General features: G+C 45.1%; 1 pseudogene; it reads right to left on the bottom strand.

Annotated features, from left to right (window-relative positions):
* Positions 1-3,408: 3,408 nt before the first annotated feature.
* LOC121033289 (uncharacterized) lies at positions 3,409-3,533 on the bottom strand (annotated as a pseudogene).
* Positions 3,534-6,736: the final 3,203 nt, after the last annotated feature.

Below are 6,736 nucleotides of genomic sequence, written 5' to 3'. Positions count from 1 at the left end.
ATTCTCTGGATAAACCTGTCTCTCCAGATTTCTGGGTACACTGTGTCCTGACCTCCCTTCTCCCAGTTTCTGAGAAAAGCCATCAGCTTTTAGTCTGTCCAGTTTGATCTTATTGCAAGGACGGGAGCGATGGTTTACAGGTTCCTTACATGTCAGAGTGCCAGAATTCTATTTTAAGTGGTGTTGAGGTTTGCCTTCAGGATACATTACCTTCATAAAAGGAGCAGGAAATGTTCCCATTTTTTCCAAAACATAAAACCAACTCAACTTTTGAAGTCCATCTTTAAAGTTGAATGTATGAGGTTATGACCTTAGGAATAACAACGGAAGCCTCGGTTATTTGTTTGAATAAAATATTCTGATTTGACGATATGACCTCTAAAATCACCCCAAAGTAAATTTAATTAATGTTTTCCAGTCTCTCCTGGTTCTTACTTTATTGTTCCAAGTATACATTTTTTTTTCCGATAAACTTTTAAATTTTAAAATATTTGGCTCTAAATTTTAAATTGGATTAACAAACAGTCTGTAGGAAAAACTCCAGGGTAATTTTGATAATTGTGCAGTGGAATGAAGTTTAACTTCCTGGAGGAACATGTTTCTGTCCATTCATTTCAATGCAATTCAATTCAAAAAAAGTACACTGATTCCTACCCTTGAATCATTACTTGGCCGAGTCATTTTTCCTCATATCCACTCTGTGCTCCCACCGGAGACACAAACATGATTAATATTGTTTCCTTGATCTAAAGGAAGGGTGAGCAGTGAGGGGAGAATGGTTTGCATGAGAGGAGCCTAGCTGATGCTAGAAGTCAAGGACGCCCTTCTGAAGAGAAGTGAAGACAGATCTGGGGACGGGCGGCTTCGTACTGAGGGCTGGGATGCGGTCCTTGTCGTGATGTGCTTGGTGTGACTGACGAAGGGATGCGTGAGGTTCTCACGTTTTACAGGATGGGGAGGGAACCATGAACGGAGGAAGCAATTTCTGCGAGCAGGCATGGAACAACACGATAAATCCAGGAGGGTGGATTTTATTCATGCTTCTTCTGCTCCCTTTGATACGTGTTTATGAGGTTTCATCTTTAGCCTGTAGTAGAATTACTGAATGTTGAACTAACCGCACACAGCTGGGAAAAACCCACTTGTCTGTAAGGTGTAGTTTTTTGCACACTGCCGGACTCGATTATCCAGGGCTTAAAATTCGAGTTGTTGGATTTGACCTCCGCCAGACTATGTGAACTCTCACCAGAGGAGTTCCATTACAAAATGGAAAACTGGAAACTAACTGGTGGAAATTTTACAAAATAGGGTCCATGTATCAGACAAATGAGCTAGATTAAATAGTTCCTTTTTAGCCCTAAAATATCTATCATACTGTTATATTACTGGTGAGGACATTTTGCACCCATTTGCTGGCCTCTTAAAAAATTTTTTTCAATGTTTTTATTTATTTTTGAAGGAGAGAGAGAGACAGAGCATGAGCAGGGGAGGAGCAGAGAGAGAGAGGGAGACACCAAATCCAAAGCAGGCTCCAGGCTCTAAGCTGTCAGCGCAGAGCCCGACGCGGGGCTCGAACTCACGAACCTCGAGATCATGACCTGAGCCGAAGCCGACGTTCAACCGACTGAGCCACCCAGGCGCCCCTAGTCTCTTAGGAAAGTCTTTGAAATAGCTCAGACAAGAAATTATAAGTTGAACTAGGTGAGCGCCAGTGGGGTGGATGTTGGGGTGTGTGATCCCAACATGGGAACAATTCACATAACAGGACATGCCTCTGATTGCACGTGCTGGATTTCTCAGCAATAAGAAAAATAGGGCTAATGTCCAGCAAGATGCACAGCCACCCCAGAATATTAAATGGCACAAATAATAAATGTGAGGCTCGTAATAAAATGTGCATCCATCATTGAATTGAGGCCCTGCATGATCCCTGGAAGGAAGCCCTCGGGAGTGTGGTGTTGTCTTCCTGTGACACCCTGGGAGATGTGAGTGAGTTAAAGGCAGGTAGAGTTTTGTGGCCAGTTAGAGTGGCAATCAGACTCTCTGGCAACCACAAATGCAGATATAGAAGGATCTGGCAAAGAGAAACCCGTGGGCCAGTTGGAGGAGAGCAGGTGCGCGTAGTGGAAGTCAGCAGGTGGTGACAAGGGGGCTTCCTGTATTAGGTGTCCATGGAGGGAGCAGGCAATGGCGTGTGTCTTTTGACTTTAACAACTTTGTATTTGTATAAAGTACTTGATGAAGACACCTGGATTCGTTTACACAATATTGCAAAACTTGACCTTTATCACACTGTTCAGGAGGCCCGTAGTATGATCTGTGAATCGCATTTATGTTTCTATTGAGGATGGTTTTTGTTTTCGTTAAAATAGCACAAAAGATATTTGCCTCTCATTCAATTACTCATATAAGCATAACTGATATAACTGATATTAGCCTTTTCATTTTATACATATTTTTCAGGAGAAACACCCCACTGTCACCTGTTTGAATGACTCCTTCTCCACATCGGCAGGCTTTCCAACCCGACTTGCTTGGGTTCCTAGAACGCGCTGGGAACACTCCCCTCCCTGATTTCCATATGGGTCACTTTCAAGCTCCGTTCTGATCGTGGAACTTAAAACTATAACTCCTTAGCGTGAATTACCATCTGACATGCTGTGTGTTTTACTTAGCTTTCTACCCATTCCTTACATCGTCTCTTCCCAACTTAGAATTAAGATCCACGAAGGTAGGAATTTTTGTTTTGTCCAGGGATGAGCTCTCAGGATTGAGACCAGTGCTAACAACAGGGGAAGCTGTCGCTAAGCATATGTTGAATTAGCTGATGAACAAAGAAACGAATTAGCACCCATCCACCAAGCCAAAGTGTGAACATTTTTTTTTTTTTGGACAGGAAAGAGGATTTATTGGTGGGCATGAATAAGGAGGGGGAAACACCAAAGTTCTCATGAGTGTGGAGCCCGCCACCTGTCCCAGGGGCTGTGATGAGAGCTATATTTGACCCCGCAGCCATCTGGGATGAACTTCTCTCCAGCCACTTCGTCTTGAAATTTGTCCGCGTTAACTTAGCAATGCCCCACTTCTTGGAGCTGTGGATCTAGGGAGTGATGGAAGGAATAGGAACAGAAAGCCTGGACACCGGGGCGAGGAAAGGCAGGAAGGAACAAAGCCACAGCACAACTCATCTTCTGGTGGTCAGGGAGCTTGAACTTGGCCCCGTGTAGGGCCTCAGCCACATGCTCCTTGTTCTACGGGTTGGTGCGGATGGACGTGGTGACTTGGCCAATGTGGACCTTGGCTGCTGTGCTCTGGGGTTTTCCCAGCAACACCCAGGTGTCTACATTAAGTACTTTATATGAATCCAGGTGTCTTGGTTAAGGTCAGACACGACTGTCCACTGGAAAGGGCTATCTCCAGGGTCCCTCTTGGCAACCCATGCAATCAACAGGCTGTAGACGCCACCGAGGAGGCTGCTGTCTGCAGCCATCGGTCACTGGGTCCCCGCGGGCAAAGAGCTTGGCTGGTTGCAGACAGAGCGTGAAAATTCTTAAATTTGCCAGCCTGGTTCTTGCTGCTTCTTCCTCACAAATTGAGGCCAAGAAACAGACAGGGTTTTGTTTTGTTTTTTTTAAGTTTTTTCAGGTTATTCCCTAGAAACTTTGAAAATACCCCAAACACCAGCGGTGCTTGGGATAGAACAAAGCCTCCATGAATTTGAGCAGGTTTAAGACTTTAATGCTGACTTCAGGTAATGTGAAGCTTGCCATTACTCTCATGTTTAGTATTTCCCTTCATCGAATACATGACATGGTAGTTTCAGTTCAGAAAAGCAACGTGTTCCTATGTCATCAAGATCTTTAAAAAGCACTGTAAAGAAACCAAAGCGTGGGTTTTCGGCAAAGGCACCCACACAACGTAATGAAACTTATTTTATTAGCTCTTCACTAGACGAGAAGTAATGGCCATTTTGCGGGAGCTCATTAAGACAAGTGGAGATTGTAGTCAGCCTCATGCTCGAGGGGACCCCCAGGGGAACTTACAACGGCAATGTCTCCCCTTTATGGACCTCCCGGCACCAGACTCTAAGCAATAATGCATCTCGCGGTTGGCATTGAACTGGCTTCTTCCTGGAAACTGCCCCAAAATTCGCGTTGATGACTTTGCCCATTCTGTGCTGAAACAGGCACTTCATGGCACACTGAAGGCTCCTTTTATTGGCCTTACTGTACCACTTACTTGTTGTTGTTTTAGAAATTTTACCGAACTCTTTCAAACCCTCCAAAACAGGGGCATTACTAACAGTGTGTCGCTGCAAAGTTCGGAGAGCAGACTCCAAGATTCCCGGAGGTACAGCTCAGGACTGATTCCTTCCAGCCCTTTCTTCTCCCAGGCGGGCCTCCTTCCTTCCCTGCCATCTTCATATCTGTGCCAGGACCCGAGGGAAAGACCGGTAAAAGTAAGGGGATGACTTCTCATCCACGTAATTGGCTTTAGGGTTATTCGGCGGGGGGTAGAGACAAAGAAGGAGTCATCACTCAGGCAGTGACATTAGCAGCCAAGGGTGTTGTAGCCAAGACCAGTCATCGAGGAAACTAGCACAGGCTGGAAGTACCAGGAACTGATAACCAGCAAAGTCAAGAGAGCCTGAAAGAACCAAGGGCTGATAATCCCTGGGACCAGAGAAGCCAGCAACCGGACCCAAGGCTGGTGACATCCACTGACAAGGGGGGGGAGTCCTACAGCCACCTCTCCGACTCTCCACGACCCTCCCGCATCTGACCACGTGTGAGAGCTGGCCCCCACGGCTCTGCCCGACTGATCTCTGAACGCAACAGAGATCATCCACTGCTCGAACACAGGAAGCGGTAAGCGTGGAGAGAGGAAGCTCCACCTCAGCTATACGCCCGAGGACTGACTTCACGTTTGGTTGGTTAACTACCCCCCCACCCCCACCCCTTTTTGTATCTTGTTTGCTGGGTGACTTCATCTTGTGCTTTGCTTTGTGTGACATGTATGAAGCCAAGTTAAATGCTTGGTGAAATGCCATTGACTTTGGAATCCTAAACCAGATTTATAATTATGTTAAATTTGCTTTATGACTGAATAATGTTGACATTGTTGAAAGATACAACTCATGTGTGTGACTGCATAGAATGTTCATGATCCGGGTAGAACTCTGGCTCACTTCCCTCCTGCAGCACACAAGCCCTGGGCCAGCGGGGGCAGTCCTTCAGAACACCAAGCTCTTTGGGGCGCCTGGGTGGCTCAGTTGGTTAAACGTCTGACTCTTGATTTCTTCTCAGTTCATGAGCCCTGTTGAGCTCTGAGCTGAGTGTGGAGCCTTCTTGAAATTCTTCCTCCCCCTCTCTCTGCCCTACTCCTGCTCGTGCTCTCTCTCTTTCTTAAAATAAATAAATAAACTTAAAAAAAAGAGTACGAAGTTCTCGGCATAGTGATCACTTGAAACCAAAAATATTAAATACATTGTTTTACTATGCAAATTATTTCATCATCTATATCTTGAAGCATAATATTGAGATTTATTTGTTGAAAGAATAAATGAGTGAATTCTAGGGGACATAGTACAACATTCTTTTTAAAGTTGTGTTTTTACGCAGTCGGTTAAGCGTCCGACTTCAGCCAGGTCACGATCTCGCGGTCCGTGAGTTCGAGCCCCGCGTCGGGCTCTGGGCTGATGGCTCAGAGCCTGGAGCCTGTTTCCGATTCTGTGTCTCCCTCTCTCTCTGCTCCTCCCCCGTTCATGCTCTGTCTCTCTCTGTCCCAAAAATAAATAAACGTTGAAAAAAAAATTAAAATAAAGTTGTGTTTTTAAGGAAATAATTTCTCTTATTTGGATGAAATATGGTATTAAATCCCATCTTTTCTGATCACTAATCATTATTTATTTACAGCTTGTTTTGCTTAAAATATGTGTTCCTAATTATTTTTCTTTTCAAATATTAATTTCTGATAGTATAAAGTTTCCATTTTTGGGTGCCTGGGTGGCTCAGTCTGTTAAGCGTCCGACTCCGACTCAGGTCATGATCTCGCGGTTTGTTGAGTCCCAGCCCTGAGACGGGCTCTGTGTTGACGGCTCGGAGCCTGGAGCCTGCTTCCGATTCTGTGTCTCCCTCTCTCTCTGCCCTTCCCCCACTTGTGCTCTGTCTCTCTGTCTCTAAAAAAACAACATTAAAAAAGGTTTATACAGTTTCCATTTTCTGTGAATATACCATATTGAATCAGTTGTTAGAGTATTGCTCTGAATGAGAGAAAATCCATATCAGTATTATCATGGGAAAAAGTGGTACATCCAGAAATTAATCAATACACTTTTTGCAAGTTTCTTTTTGATCTAACCCAAGAAACTTTTCTGTAGTAAATATTAACTTTCTGAAAAACCGATCCCCCAGAGAATTAAATGTGGGGAGATCACATGTGCCAGGACACCTAGTGCAGACTTTGGGGCTCACACAGATGCCAACCGAGAATGTGCTTCCTGTGTTGGGCTGTCAGCTTCCTGAGGCTGGGCTGGCCCCACACCACCACCTCCCCCTGATATGCAGAGCTTCCCACCTTGCGGTTGTGACAAGGATTAAATAGGCTAATGTATGGAAAGCACTTGGAATAGTTCCTGGAGCACTGCAAGGACTCAGAAAATAGTAGTTAATTAGGGGCGCCTGGGTGGCTCAGTCGGTTGAGCCCCTGACTTCGGCTCAGGTCATGATCTCACAGT

This window comes from Herpailurus yagouaroundi, unplaced genomic scaffold (genome assembly GCF_014898765.1).
Source record: "Herpailurus yagouaroundi ecotype Mexico unplaced genomic scaffold, PumYag 142, whole genome shotgun sequence".
In the NCBI taxonomy this organism is placed as follows: domain Eukaryota; kingdom Metazoa; phylum Chordata; class Mammalia; order Carnivora; family Felidae; genus Herpailurus; species Herpailurus yagouaroundi.
This window is presented reverse-complemented; position numbering and strand designations above follow the sequence as displayed.